We start from the raw sequence: 16,177 nt of genomic DNA, 5'->3' as shown, positions 1-16,177 counted from the left end.
GGACCCCGTTCTTAACTCTCTCTACTTTTAATTGTGTAAAGCCAAATCCCAGTTGACGGCAAAACTAATGCCACCTTGGGCATTTCCCCACTTCTAGGGGCATGTACTCGTACCTTTGTCAAAACAAACCAGCACCCAGGTTTATTTGTATGAGGTCCTCCTAAGGAAAAGGTTACATTTTAAGCCGGTCAACCCTTCATTTAAGCAACTGAATTATGTTTCTGCCTACAGTCACAACAGTCTTTCCCTCTGTTCTACCAGACTGAATTGACTACAGTCTCCTCTCAATACTCAGGGTGGAGGGGGAAGATAGTTAAAAAAAGGGAAAAAAAAGTGAAGCTGCTAACAATTTCATCACTAGTTGGTAGCTGTCTCATTGCTTCCCTGCTCTTTGTATCAGCACTGGGTCTGTGTTTGTAGTGGGTCCCTAAGTTTCCCTGTCACCCATCAGATTACCTCTCTCATTTACTGTTTTAAATGGTGCAAAACACTGGTGTAGCAGGGATAATGACATGACTGAACTCAATTGGGGATATAATCGCTTCCAAAGAGTGAGTCAAATTCATCACCAGCATAAGAAATGTGCCAGAACCGTCCTTCATTGCTGCCCCTTCCACCCTACTCAGTGGCACCTTAGAGAAGGTGACTCACAGCTGCGAGGACCCTCCAAGTGATCAGTGGGCCTGTACACCTGTCACAGAAACACCATCAATTTCAGTGGCATTGTGCCTGCTTATGTCATCACTCAAATTGGCCCACTTGGGTCAAGCAAACTAGACAACTCTCAGAACCCACAGTTGAATAACAGAGCAGCATAAGCATACGGTGCTTATCGTGTTCACCTACAGGTATTATAATACAGTGCGGTGCATGTTCTCCTCAAAAAGCATGCATTACCTGATGTGGCTGTGAGCTGGACCATCTGCTATATGAAGGAGCACCTGAAGTCTTGCTGGCTGTTGACCTCTGTAAAATAAAAATGCCATGCATTCAGCCAGAGCTCACTATAAATATCCATATATGAACTTAATTAATGTCAGCAACCCAGATTTCTACAGAGAAAGAAAGGCAGCACAGTCAAGGGTTAGGGCATTGGCCTGAAACAAAGGAGACCTGGGTTTTAGTTCCAACTTTGCCACCGACCTATTGTTTGACGTTGGACAAGTGCCTTCGTTCTTCTGTTCCCCCTTGCAGCCTTAGTCTTGGCTATTTAGATTGCAAACTCTTGAGGACAATCTCTGCTTAAATAAGTGTGTATACACTGCCTAGCATAGTTGGGGCTAGGCCCTTAGTTGGGGCTTCTAGACACTACTGTTGCATAAAGAATAATAATGCAGAGTGCTCATCTTTCTGATGTAGCCTTATGCATTAGTTCCCCTTACCTCTCCATGTCTATTGTCACCGAAGTGCTAAACCATGTCTAGTGTGACCGAGCTATAATAGCTACCTAATAATCTGATCCCAGCCATACTCCTGCAGAACCATCAGTATGTAATCTACATACACTGTAAAAAGCATACCTAGTCATGTTTTATTCTTTGAGTTGTAAACTTAAATGCAAGACTTGTGACATACAATAGATAAGTGAGATGGTGTACTAATTGCCACTGAGTTTGAAATTATATGAAAAAGTATTACCTAACCAGCAAGTTGTCTGAGGTGATCTGATCCTTACCTGCTAAAATCATTCATCCAGAGACACTATTAAAGGTCTCAAGTTTTCTACCAATTGTGATTATGTAGCAGCAAGCTGTTCTCTCTTTATACTGTATTACACCAATCTTAAGAAATGTTTTCATTCACAGGATCTAGAGAAAGTGACTCAATCCAGACTAGAGGTATGAGCTCAGGTTTGTTTGTTTCAAATACTATAGATGGTTAATTTAGTGCTTTTGAAATTGAGGAACTAATTGCTCTTGCAGGTATGGTATAATGCAGACAAGTGTTTTATCAGTGCATCACAATCCTAATCTAGACTCACCTGCTATTCTAACTCTGGAAGTCTTTTCAACAGAGTGTGATAATCATACGGTTCTGTACTGGGACATTGAGCCTCACAAATAAGAATTATATTTACTTACATCCTTCCTGCACTAATGTTGGTACACAGGGCAGAAACTACAATTAGACTTACGTTATTTACACTTGAGACCTAGCTTGAATTTAGGTCTCCAGACATGAAATATTAATTCACCAATACATTACATCACCAGCTAGGCTCGAACACAAGTTCAGATATATGAAGGGAACATATATGGAAATTATAGCTCTATGTAGAATTTGTAGTACAGAAATAAATGGTTTAACGCTTGTAACACTTGAGGACAGAATAAAGATGTTCTAGGATATAACCAATAGGTTTACATTTATCATTAAAAAGCGACAAAGTGTCCTGTGGCACCTTATAGACTAACAGACATTGGAGCATAAGCTTTCGTGGGTGAATACGAAGTGGGTATTCACCCACGAAAGCTTATGCTCCAATATATCTGTTAGTCTATAAGGTGCCACAGGACACTTTGTCGCTTTTTACAGATCCAGACTAATGCGGCTGCCCCTCTGATATTTATCTAGAGTGATTGTTTCTCATTAGTGAGAATGAAAAGACAGAGTCAGTTGATTATTTTGCTGACTATTCCTTTTGATAAAAAAAAGTCATATTACAAGTTTAATAGCAATAATCTTACTCTGTGGATTCTTAACTTCTAACAGATATCCTTAGGCAGATATCCCAAACAAAGATTCAATTTCTTTTTAAATATAAAAGACTTCAAATTAAAAATCAACACATTTTGCTTTAAAAAAACTTTTACAGAACTCTGAAAACAAGGAGGGAGGGTAGAAGGGAGAGAGAGACCTAGTTTGTCTCTCAAAAGTAAGTTGAAAAGTGAGACAATTACATTTCTCCAGAAGCTTATTTTATAACAAAAAACAATTTGATTGAAGCACCTTATGCTTTTCTTAATTAAAAGTACCCAGAAAGGTAAAAACTGTTATCAAACTAACTCTGTTCTTGCTGTCCAAATTTCTTAGTCAATAGCCAAGAGAATTATGTTTTTCCCATTTCCTTCAATAGTGAATTCCTTTCATAACCAGTAACTGCCCCCAACCCACGTGTTTCATAATTCTGTTTTAAAAAAAAAATCTTCCCAGCATAAATATTAAGAAGAATTTACAACAGAGGCCTACTCTGCCAGACCCATGTAAAGGGGCCTTAATGTAAATGAGAAAGAGCCTTAGATATAATCTGCAATGAGTGCAACATATCACTATTATTAACTCAGCATCTGTGTAACTCTTACTTGGTTTAGTAAAACAAGTGTGGGGATGAAAGGGTCCATTTATGAGATATTGTATAAGGCCATCAGAATACAAAGGAAGACTTAAAGTAGAGTGGGGTGAAAGTTCTCAGACAGCATGAACAGAACCAAAGTGTTCCGCAGGAACATGTTTATTCCATCAAAACTTTCAACAGAAATCAGGCGGGCCCAGCTCACTGGGGATCAAGGAGACTCCACAGCAGATAGTTTTGTAAGGCCTGACTGATATTCACTTTCAAGTATTCTCAGAGAACCCAAGTGCCACAGGAGACATTTGCAGGGCAGATTACATTCCCTAGTAGTTGTCTCACTAATTAATGAATTACAGCACTGAGTACCTAGGGCCAAGATCAGAATCTGGATCTATAGCTCTAGCTCACCAGCACTTTGTGCATGCACCTATCACAAGGACAAAGACTAGCACAGGAGAACATGGGGGTACATCCTGCTGCTTTGTTAGCAATTGTAGCAGCACTTAACCTGTCTGGCATTCCCCATCTACCACCTTAGTTTCTCTTTCTTCTTCAGGGAGGAAAGCTTCACCTTGTGGGAATTTTCCTCAGCAACTCTCCCCTTCTGGGAAATTAAACACCAACTTTCAAAGCCTTCCCACCTTCTGCCTCAGGCTCAGTTAGTCCTTTGTCAGGGATTCCCCTTCCATCCAGGCTCAAAGTCCTTTTCAGGGCTTCTCAAACAGCAGATTCCTAATTGCTGCAGGTCCTTTATTACCAGTAGGCTTTTGCTCCTTGCTGGTTTTCTGTCCCAGGCATTCTACATCATACCTGGGAGCTCTTAGCTGTCTTCTTAGTAGCTCTCTCTCCCTAAACCCCAACTTTCCTTCTATTCCCAGCAGGCTGCCTGCCCAAGCCTATAACTAGAAGCTAAGGGGAAAGAGTCTCTAAGTGAATTCAGGCTGTCCTGGTTTGTAATCACATGTTCTTCCTCCCCCTCCTTACTCGCCCGTGGGAGTGACTGGGCTAAGCCTGACAGCCACAGCTGAACTCCTGTCCCTCCTAGAGGGCTAGTTCATCCTATGGCAGGAAAAAGTAGTGTTGAAACTTTCAGAAAAGCATGACAATTTGCAATGTAAACAGTAGTTCAGAAAGCAAGGAAAACTGCCAACTGCACATTTGTTTTCCTCGTCTAAGCTAGAAGTCATTGGCAAAAAATATGCTGAGAAAAACAGGCATTATTTAGATATCCAGACAGTAGCCTCTTTGAAGGGGTAAAGGCTGACGTAGGAGTATGAACAGTTACAGGTACAAAATGTGTTTTAAACCTACAGCCAGAGCAAAGCCTAGATGTGACAAGTGCTGATGAAACCTTAGGCCTGCTCCAAAGAGCTCAAAGCCCAGTGACAGGAGGGGGGAAAATGCTTTTCACAGCAACAAAGTGGCACAGATAAAAGGAGAGCAAACAATGCAGTATCTACACAGCTCATAGGAAAACAGTGTTTGACCAGTAGAGTCACTTTTTTGAACAAAAGTGCTTATTGAAGCAAGAAGTTATAGAAGGACTAGCTGGGTTCCAGTGTACATTACATGTCAGTCAAACACATGCAAGTTTGGATGTGGCCTGGTAATGATGCTGGCTTTGGTGGGACACTTTTGAGAGTGTCAATTCAGGACAAATTGCTTAAAGCAGGACAGTTACAGCCACATTGCACACCATGTCAAACCAAACCAGCCAAACAGAGACGACTTTGGTTTTATCCCACTGGCTAACCATAAGTCACATGAGCAATTCCCTTAGACACTCCAGTTTCCCAGTATCACCCAGTGCCAACTCGTTAGGGGGATGAATGGTTATGAAAACCAATACCCCAGTAAAAGAAAAAAAGGTTCTCCCGATCCCAAAGGACCAAGCCCCAGACCCAGGTCAATATACAAGTTAGATCTTACCCACAAATCACGCTGTTGCCAATCCTTTAGAATCTAAAATCTAAAGGTTTATTCATAAAAGGAAAAAGATATAGATGAGAGCTAGAATTGGTTAAATGGCAAAGTTCTTGGTTCAGGCTTGTAGCAGTGATGGAATAAACTGCAGGTTCAAATCAAGTCTCTGGAGTACATCCACAGGTGGGATGGGTCATTCAGTCCTGTGTTCAGAGCTTCAGTTTGTAGCCAAGTCCCTCTAGAGGAAAGAAGCAGAGGCAAGAAGATGGAGATGAGGCAGCTGCCTTTTATAGTCTCTTCCACCTCTTAGTTCTTACTGTGGAAAATTACAGCAAAATGGAGTTTGGAGTCACATGGGCAAGTCACATGTCCATGCATGACTCAGTTCTTTACACGCGGAAGCTATTGCTCACATGCTATCTTGAATGTCCTCAGAAAGACTTCTTATGTGGATTGCAGTCGCCCAAGGTCCATTGTCCATTAAGAGTTTCTTGATTGGGCACTTAATTTGCAAATTCCTTTCTCAAGAAGATGACCAAATACTTTACTAAGGCTACTTCAGAATCAAAATACATTGAGATACAAATACAGAGCCAATATTCATAATTTTAACTAAAAAAATGATACACCCATACAGATAGTATAATCATAATCAGCAAATCATAACCTTTCCATAGATACCTTACACGACAATCTTTGTACAATATTTGCTGCAAATATATAACAGTGATTGCAACAATAATCTATACGGTCACAGGTTATATTAATAATGTCACAGGCTCTAAAAGAGGGCCCAGGTAACATAGGATAATCTATGGGTAAGGTAATAGTGTGAGTCCATCAATGACTACAGATTGAAGACTATATGTTATGGTTGATTCATGTTTGAACCCATTAGAGCTGGTTACAGCCTTTCAGATTTCAACATAATGCCAAATTTCAAAACTAAGAAAAAAGGGGAGAATTTTTTTTACCATACTGCAAGTTGAAATTTTTCAAATTACAAAAGTGACAAAATTCCAAAATGCAAAAAGGTAAAAATTTGGAATTTTTTGTTTGTTTGCAGTTTTCAATCAGCTAATTAACATAACACATCTTCTGACATGGATGTCCCCATAATAAAAGCAGACATTGACTGTATGTTGTTCTTCCTACCAGTAAACCTAGGCAATTTGCCATCTCCTAGGTTTTAAAGTGTGATTATCGCTGTGACACTGACAGACCAACTCAGGCCATGGTCATAGGTCAATTCACTTCTGTGTGAATATCAAAGAAGTGTTAAGTGTATTAGTGTGTATTCAAGCTAACTGACTCATATTCTAACAGAATTCAAAGGTGTGTCAAAAGATATTGTAGTGTAATCAGGCCAATTCATTTGTGTGTTAGTATAGCCTACGGCCTACAGGTGGTACATGGCATTTCATAAGGCCTGCAGCCTGCTTCAACACAACATACTATCGGCCAATTCATTAGCATTTTTGTCATCACGTTTACATCATTTTAGTTTATACAACTGTGTAAACAGACAATACTGTACATAGAAAAAAACTATCTAAATACATACGAAACAAGCTGAACTTAAAATATAAATCAATACAGGGGACTTTAAATCTATATGTAGAATCTGTTTGGCCCACTCAAGGTTGCACTTAGGTTTATGTGGTCTTCCTGTGTAATAAGGTTCGGCACCATTGCTATAGTTCAAAGGAAATATTAATGGTACTGTTGTCACTTATCTCTAACCTATTGGTTGCTATTGCACTACATTATGTAATTAGATAACCCTAGATCAAAATGTGTGTTAGTGTTAAGATGAGAAGATGTTTATGTGAAAACTAATGAAAGATTGTTTGCTGTTATATTACACTAACATTGTGTATACTCCTGTAATTACATTTACATTGTGTATATCCCTGTAACTAAATTACTCATCAAACGTGATTGGAGCCTTGCAACTCTGAATGAAGAAGAGTGCTAACTCTGACACCCCATCACACTAACCTCAGAGCAGAGGTGAAAGTAAGCCGGTCCGGTCCGGTACGGCGTACCGGCAAGAGCCAGTACGCCATGCTGGACCACATTGACTTCCACGGCAGAGCCCTTTAAATCCCGGCCGCGACTCTGGCGGCTGGGCTGGGGCCGGGATTTAAAGGGCTCAGAGCTCCCCACGGCTGCGGGCAGCCCAGAGCCCTTTCAATCCCCGCCATGGAAGTCGATGTGGTCCAGCATGGTTGATTTAAAGGCTCTGGGTCTCCCACCCACAGCTGGTTCCCCAGGGCCTTTAAATCTTGAGAGGCCACACCTCTTCCAGATGAGGCCACGCCTCTTCCAGATTAGGCCACACACCCCTCAGGACTCCAGCAGTACCGGTAAGTCCTGTAAGTTACTTTCACCTCTGCCTCAGAGCAAGGGCCATTGAGCTCAACAATGGGAATTCATAGACTTAAGTGCAAGTGTAGACATGGCCTATGTCAGTCAAATTTTTGTTGGTCAGGAGTGTGGAAAAAACACACCCCTGAGCGACATGAGTTTTGCTGGCATAAGCGCTCGTGTGCATAGCTACCGACACTTGTTGAGCTGGTTTTATTATGTCAATGGGAGAACTCTCTTCCATTGGCATAACGTGGCTACACAAGTGCTCTTACAGCAGCACAGCTGTATCAGTACAGCTTGGCCGCTATAAACTTGTAAGTATAGAAATGGCCTCAGTCTGCACTTCCTACCCATTGTCATCAAAGGAAAAGCCCACATGCGTAAAGACACTGTTCAGATAGTTTTCTGGAAAAGAACCTATAAATATTGATTCAAGGAACAGCCCTGTATCTCTGGACTGTTTGGATTCCAACAAGGTGGAAATACTGAATGAGTAGACAGCAGTCCCCACAGTTATTCTGGGTACCCTGAGAGACTTTTGGAAACTGGCAATTTATTACATCTCCGCAATCATTTTGGACTTACAAACTTTGACTCATTTTACCTGCTATTTTATGTGCTTTAACCTCTCAATAACTGTCATTTCTTTTTATTAGCTAATAAATTGTTTGTTAGTTTATTAGAGAATTGGCTGCCAGCATTGTTTTTGGTGTGAGATCCAGAGTACCAATTGATCTGGGGTAAGTAGCTGATTCTTTGGGATAGGGAATAACCTGTGATTTTAGGTTATCACAAAGACCTATTTGTCAGGGTGGCAAGATAGGCTGGAGAGCCTTAGGGGACTGTCTGTAACTCCATGGTAATACTGGTATCATGATTCAGGAGTGCACATTTGTTACTGGCTTGGAGAAATCTAATTACAGAACATACCACCCATTTGGGGAGTCTGTCCTATTTTCTGACAGTCTGCCTTAAGATTGGCACTCACATTTATGAGCTCCTCCAGACAGCATGACTGCCATTAGAAAAGCGACTATGCAATAGTGATACCTTCTTATTCAATAAATCTGTTCCCAGTGTATGTTTAGTCACATTTGCTTACTCCAGTGGCAGAAATAATTGATACTGCTTTTTACTTTTGGAAGACCTAAAGGGCAAGTCTACACTTAAAACACTGCATTAGCACAGCTGCACCGATGCAGTTACGCCACTGTAGTGCTTAAGTGAAGACGCTCCTATGCCGACGGGAGAGCTTCTCCTGTTGGTGTAATTAATCCACCTCCCACACAAATGGCAGCTATGTCAACGGGAGAAGTCCTCCTGTTGACATAGCACCCTCTACCTGGGGGGTTTGGTCGGTATAACTACGTTGCTTAGGGGTGTCGATTTTTCACATCCCTGAGTAGCAGTTTTACCAATATAGGTCTGTAGTGAAGACCTGCTAAAGAGCCAATATAACTAAGGTGGGAGACCTGGTTTCTTTTTCAGGTCATTTGAGATGAACAGAATTGCTAACTAAGGGCATGATTGCCCTGCCCAGCAGTTCAGACTAGGGGGATGTGAATAGCAGCCCACACCAAAGCGCTGTGCTGTAACTCATCCATGTGGATCCTATGGGCATGAACTTAAAGGTCTCAAGTGTGAATTCATAACTTTACTAGACACTAAAAATCACAGACTGAATAGAGACACCGGATTTATGGCTTATTACAACAATCTATAACTCACTTACAATTCCCGCTCCTTCCTTTCCTCCCTATGACTGGAGGAGTGTCAACAGGTCATTTCACCTTGAATGGTCCCTCGAAATATGTGTTAACTACTTATGCTGAATAATCTGTTCCACCCTGTATTTAGCAGTGACACCCCGAGTTAGTTTCCCAGACCTGAAGAAGAGTTCTATGTAAGCTTGAAAGCTTCTCTCTCTCACCCACAGAATTTGGTCCAGTAAAAGATATTACCTCACCCACTTTGTCTCTCTAATATCCTGGGACCAATACACCAACACTGCCTGCAAAGGAGGGAATAAGAATTTCAGGATCTGGCCAATTATTTATGACTGGCTCAGAAATCAGAATTTATTGTAACCTATGCAATACATATATTACATGTTTTATTTGTAATTCCCATAGATTTTCCATGCATTAGTCACTGAATTCAAGAGCTTGCTGAATGGCAGAATAGTGACTTGTAGCAACATTATAATAGTTTTTAGGCATAAAGCTTGCTTCTGTGAGAACCTTCTTCAGACAAGCTAAACGTTTTGAATGTCTATTGCTTATGATAGGAAGAACAATAAAGTCATGTTAAAAAGATACAGTTATTCAAAAGCTATTTGCTGACAAACACAGTCTTGTTGGTTAACTTGCTTCTTATTTTGTTTGGTGGCTTCTACAGATGGAATTTAAAGACACAAACAAACAAACAAACAAAACAAAACAAAACAAAACAACCGGCACTGTTGAGCATTATAATTTCCCTTTGCAGTTATGGCAGAAAAAAAGTGATTATTGGGTGAAATCCTGGCCCCATTAAAATCAATGGTAATTTTGCTATTAACTTCAATAGAGCTAGGATTCAGCCCATGGACTACATCAACTCTATTCACAGTAGTATTTTAAAAAAAAGTTATTCACTTCTACTGGACACAAAATGAAAGAGGTGACCGTCTAGCTACACTTGTTAGATCCCATCTCACCCAAATAAAAAAAATGGCAGCTAATAAATGTTTTTTTTCAACCAAGAGAACTAACAAACATCCATAATTTACAAAGCCTTTAAAAATCAATATAATCCTCATAAGTAACCAAGAAGATCAGTTTATCTTTGCTTCTTGGTCTGGCCCTGGGGCTCCAAACTTTGTTGTTTCCTACCTGGACTGTCTCCCACTTAGGAGTCCTATCCCAGCCTCCTCTTTATGGGCTGATCCAAAGCCCAGAACTCCAAAGGGAGTCTTTCCACTGACCTCAACAGGCTTTGAAACAGGGTCTCCATTCCTACTATAAAGGGGCCCTTAACTAATCCTCTTCACTGCCTATCTTGGGGCTTGTCTACACTACAGGACTATTTCGAATCTACTTAAGTCGAATTTGTGGATTCGACCTTAATAAGTCGAATTTGTGTATCCATACTAAACACAACAATTCAAACTTGACACATTCACACATTCACGGGGCCTTTGAAGCGGTGTGTGGGAAGCTAAAGCTATCCACAGTTCTCCCGCCGCCCCCCATTTGAATTGTTTCCATTTCATGCATGCTGGGGGGGGAAAAATGTGTATGTCATGAATCACCCAATCCTCTCTCCTCTCTTCTTTCCTTGGCGCGCGGCGAATCTGTTCGCTCTCTTCTCTGGTCGGTCGCGGCGCGCAGCACTGAGCATGGAGCCCGCCGAGCCCGATCATCTGCGACTGCCGCCATTGTCCCAACTCCTCGCGTCCGTCCTCGCCCACCTCTTCCACAGATGCTGACTGAGAGGAGAAAGAGGAGGAGGCGGGTGAGGGAGCAGAGTGAGGAGAGTGGCTAAGCCTCTCCTCAATGGTGTGGTGCCGGCAGTGGGGTGGGTGGGTGGCAAGGGGTCAAGTTCAGGGTGTGGACAAGCGATTCTGGGAAAGGAGCACAGACAGACTGGTGTCATAGTGGCATAGTGCTGCAGGTCTGGGATGACACAGAGGGAACTTCAAACACTTCAGGATGCGTGGACACTGTGACCTGCCCTGTGTGACCCGCCTGTCCCCTGCCCTGAGCCCACAGGACACAGCCCAGGGCAGCCGCCCTCTGGAAACTGGCCGCCAGACAGCTAAGCTACCCTTGCCCAGACAGCCACCGGGGGCGTGGGTAACCGTGGCGTGGGATTGCTTTGGGGTATTAGGCGCTGTCATCAAATGAGCAGCAACTTGAAACTGCTGCTCTGGTAGGGACTCAGCCATCAAATGTCATTGTCAGGCTTCGATGGGATGGCCAAACTGGCGTGGGGATATAGATGGGACTCCCCATCCTTATACCAGGCCACCACAGGGCAGCGAGGCACCAGCCCACCAGGCCAGCAGGTTCAATGGTGCACTAAGCTGTGGTGCTGGGACGGGGGCAAGACCAACATCAACGTTCGGTGGCGGGTGCAAGTTTCATGGCCTTGTGCAGGTTGGGTGGGGTGGCGTGTGTTCAGCCAGCCTGGCAGCAGGCACTGCTCCAGGCACACACCCGGGGAGGGGAGCATGCCTTGCCTATGCCTATGGATATGCTGGGGCCCCTACTGAAGCCCTGATGGCCTCCCGGCCCTACTACCTCCCTGCCTTGGCGAAGAGGAATGAAGCCCCAGGGAACTACCAAAAGTGCATGAGAGTGGAGTGGTGGGTGGTGAGTGCTCAAGGAGAGAGGGGTGGTGGAAGGACGGACTCGGACATCAGGATAAAAGCTGACATTACTGATCCGCTCTGTCCGCTGTGTGCTCACGCTGCTCTGCCACAGTGCTTGTGAGAGCTTTGGCGCCTTCTTTGGCTGAGCGGGAGGGAGGAGCAGGCGGTCTGATCAGCCAGACACCCATCCTGAGAGAGTGCTGGAGGCAGGAAGCGCTCGCAGCAGGCTTTGACATCAGGGGGCCTGCGACAGAGCAAGGAGAGGTTTGCAGAGCAGTGCTTTGACTGCCAGCTTATCATAAACCAAGTTTTTAATTCTTTTCCCCACTTTTAAAATTTTTTTTTTGTTTTCAAAGATTAATTTTAATAATAAATTGACTTTTTCATTTTTTTTTTTGGTTTTTTAATGGGTTCATTCATTTGGGAAGGGGTGGAAACATTGGGTGTGGGTGGGGGTGTGTGGGTTTGTGCCGGGGGCGGATGGGTGGTGAGGTTGGGGGGGTGGGGGTGGGGGGGTTGGGGGGTGGAAGGGTGAGGGGAGGGGGGGGTGGGCTGCTGTTGGGGGGGAGGGGGTCTTGGAGGATGGGGGCTCCGGGGAGGGGGAGGATCTTGGGTCAAATGCATGTGAAGGGAAGCCTGCCTTTGCATTTACATGCTCAAGGAGGCACTGCTGCACATACACCAGGACAGCATACACCACCTGCCACACCTACACCACCACACTAGCCCTGCAGAGTCCCTGCAGCCAAGTGTGCACACACACTGTGTGTGGCTGTGTTGTGACTGTGCAATGCACAGTGCAGAACAAGTGACAGGAGCAGTGACAGAAACAGATGACAGCAGAACAACAGAAAGTCTTCATGACAAACAAAAAACGACAGAACAAACCAGAACAACAGGGGGTTTGAACTTGAACTGGAAATACACAGTGCTGTAATTTGTCTTTGTGTACAAAATTTACAGCATTACAGGTGTGCTGAAAGACAGTTTTGTGCACGTGCTGCAGACCTCTTGTACAGCAGTGTGTGCGGTTGTCTCTCTTGGCCTCCGTTGGAGTCTCCTTGCTTGCACTTTCGGAGGGGGGGAGCCTGCGCGTTGGTGGTGCTCTGGGCTGGGACAGGACTTGGCGATTCTTTGACTGTTGCAGCAGCTGCACTAGCTCGTCTCTTTGTCCGCCTGTGACAAGGCTGGCCGGAGCGTCCAGCGCCGCGCTCTGCTGCCCCTCTGCCTCCTGCCCCATCCTGCTGTTCTGCTTGCCCTGCCTCTGCTGCCTCTGCTCTCCCCTGCTGGCTCTGCTCTGCTGCTCTGTCTCTGGCCTCAGCCCTCTGCGCCTCGTCTGATCTTGTCTTTCCTTTCTCTGGCAGGCCATCAGCTGCAGCCTGGGCTGGTGTCTGGTCTGGCAGCCTCTTGAGATGGAAAAGCGTAGGTGATTTCAACAGTAAACAGTAGATAGTGAACAGTCACACTGTGTGAACAAGAAAAAAGAAGAGTGAACACAGTCAGAGAAGACTGAAGAGACAAAGTCAGTGAGATCTCAGTGAACATTCAGAGAGATGAAGAGAGAGCGCGAGAGAGAGCCATTGCTGGAGACACCTGAGCAGAGAGAGCTGCATTCCTCTCAGACAAAGGTACAGGTGTGCTTACCTGTACAGAGAGACTTACAGTGCAGAGCTGCTTGTGCTCTCTGCAAAAAAGAGCAAAAAGTGTGCAAAAAAGATGAAGTGTGGCGCAATTCTGATGCAGTGCTTTGAAGAAGTCCCAAGCTGCTTTCCTCCTGCTTGCAAAAGTGGCTAGCGCAGAGCAATTCTTCCCCAAAGTAAAAATCTCTTTAAGCGAGGTCATTCTATGCAAAGTAAAACTCTGTATGCAAAGTAAAACTCTGATAAGCGCACAATAGTAACAGTACACTAATTCCACTACACTAATTCCACTAATTAGATGCAGCACTTCCACAACGCATGCACACCCGGGCCAGTGTCAATGGAACAGAGCAGATGGCGCACACCCACTGCAGCACCAGCCATGCTGACCAGGACCCCTTGGAGAGAGCGATGGATGGTCCCCTGCCCCTGAGGATGGGACGCTGAAGGGCTGCAGTGTGCTTCAACCTCTAACCCCTCTTTCAGAAACCTCTTTGTGAGGCTTTTCTGAGGCTTTTTTGCTTAATTTTGAATTTTTTTTGCTCCCACTATTGCTCCATTTGAGCTGCTTGTTGTTTAGCTTTGTGTTTATTTTGTTTATATTTTTTTTTTTTTTTTTATATAGTTTTTTTTTTTTAATAAATCCCTGTTAAAAAAAAAAAATGTTTCCTGTTTATGTGCATCCTCCGATTCCTCCCTCCCTGATTTCCAGTGGTGGGTGCGGGGGGCTGGGACGAGGGGATCCATGATGAAGAGGAGAGGGATCCTGCAGAGGGGGGAGTCCTGGGATGTCGCCTGTGCCTCACCTCAAGTCCCTCTAAGGCCCTTCCTCATCTTCCCCATCGGCGAACAGGGCCCGGCGCACTAGGGACTCCTTCCCCCTGTCCCTCACTGGGGCACACTCCAGGGCACACAGGGTGGCCTGTCATGAGCTGTGGCACTGGCGTCGGCATGCTGGGGGCATGCTTCGGGGGTCCGCAGTGCCTTTGTTTTTTTTGACCTTTGTCTTGCTTCTCACCTTCTTCCGGCCTGCACTTCCGCATCCACTGCCTCCTTTTCCTTTTGACGCTTTGACTTTCTGCTCCTTCTCTTTTTTCCGCTGTTTCCTTGTCGCCTGGAGCGCAGACTCTCTGCTTCCCAGAGCAGATCCTCACTTGCCGAGACTCTGAGTCTCGGACAGCTTCCTCTCCTTATCTGGCCCTTGCCGGACTCCTTCCTGGAGATCTCTGCTGCGCTGTTCAGCCGGCTGCAGGGACCCCTCGACTCTCTGCTGCAGAGAAAAAAGATTTCAACCCAGTGAACAGCATTGGCAGAATTGGGTCAGAATTGGAGTAGCTGGCAGCAGATCCAGAGAGCCAAAACAGGGTGGGCCGTCAGGCGTGGTGAGCGAAGGGATAGCTCCCGGGCTGCTAAGAGCGCAAACAGCCACTTCACCAGGCTTTGGCTGTGCGCCTGGCTGGTGCAGCGTCGCACCAGCCCCCTATTTACTTGGCAAAATTCCTAACCAAAGAGCTATTCTAAGCAAATGCTTAGTTCGAATTGTGGGGGGTTGGAGTGTTCGTTCAAATTTAAAGAAATGTGAATTAATGAGTCCTTAAATAGACCAGGCCTTAGTGTGATATATGTACCCCCATCATAAGTTCTTTATGGGCTTACTATTCTCCCATGAGCCTGAGTTCATCCCTTTGCCATTCTCCTGCCCCCGTCTCCCCCAATACACACACTAAAACATCCTTTTAAAAGGCCAAAATCTGCAAGGCCAAAGTTTGAAGTTTATGAACAAACCCATTTTGGAGACAGGATGAGGGAAAACGAGTTACAAACACTTTCAAAAAGTCCATGACAGTTTTAAGCACCATAGATTTAAAATTCATTTCCTGGTTTTCCCCTCTTCCCCACAAAATAATTGCCATGAAAAAAAATCTACCTTGGGAGGAGTAGCAGCATGAGGAATTTTCAGGGAATAGTTTTCTTCTTTGGAAGTTGGAGGCAAGGACAAGGGTTGAAAATCGGACATGTAATGGGAACCTGGACTTGAAAATTGGATTTATAATTTCAACCTAACTATGGAGCAGGTACTGCTAACCCCATAGTGGTCATTACTGAGCATTCAGAGCGAGGGCAGGATGCTCCACTGATAATGTAAAACCACAGTATGGTAGCTGGCCAAAATTTGCTGTCTTTTCTGCCGAGTCATAGGGTCTGCTTATTTCTGAATGATGTTATCCAACCTGAGCATTTTTTGTGCACTGATGACAAGAAGCTGGAGAATCAACAAGTATATAGTCCAAAAAATGCCCAATATCAAGCAAAAAATATTCAAAATCAGCTGATGTGAATATGATGATTGAAATATAAAAGGCACACTGATGAGAGATATAGTAGTAAATTGCAGATTAAACAATAGGCAGTGTAAAAAAGAAAAAGAATTCTGTGCTTAAGGTTTGTGCACTATGTCACCAGAGATTTCTTCCTCTAGCTTACAGAAATCAATGTTGTGACAGGAAGAGACAGAGCTGGGGAGATATTGACTGAGCTGCCAACTACCGGAGTGAATCTCAGTGAATTTGTGGGTTTGAGCTTTGATGGAGCTAG

The 16,177-nt window shown here is 44.2% G+C and overlaps 1 protein-coding gene across 12 annotated transcripts in view; it reads right to left on the bottom strand.

Moving 5' to 3' along the window:
• Positions 1–16,177, bottom strand: part of RBMS3 (RNA binding motif single stranded interacting protein 3) — a 904,530-nt gene that overhangs the window by 760,878 nt on the left and 127,475 nt on the right. For 4 of the 12 annotated variants that reach the window (XM_039527084.1, XM_039527085.1, XM_039527083.1 and 1 more), the window contains exons 1-2: positions 3,934–4,189; positions 898–966 (exon numbers count right to left, since the gene is read on the bottom strand). The exons of 3 other annotated variants lie outside the window; for them this stretch is intronic. The gene's annotated coding sequence lies outside the window, so the exon portion shown is untranslated. Of the gene's footprint in view, positions 1–897; positions 967–3,863; positions 4,190–16,177 lie in introns of those variants that run through there. 5 more of the 12 variants (XM_039527090.1, XM_039527089.1, XM_039527087.1 and 2 more) reach the window with 4 other exon arrangements.

Source organism: Mauremys reevesii, linkage group 2 (assembly GCF_016161935.1).
Source record: "Mauremys reevesii isolate NIE-2019 linkage group 2, ASM1616193v1, whole genome shotgun sequence".
Classification (NCBI taxonomy): Eukaryota; Metazoa; Chordata; order Testudines; family Geoemydidae; genus Mauremys; species Mauremys reevesii.
This window is presented reverse-complemented; position numbering and strand designations above follow the sequence as displayed.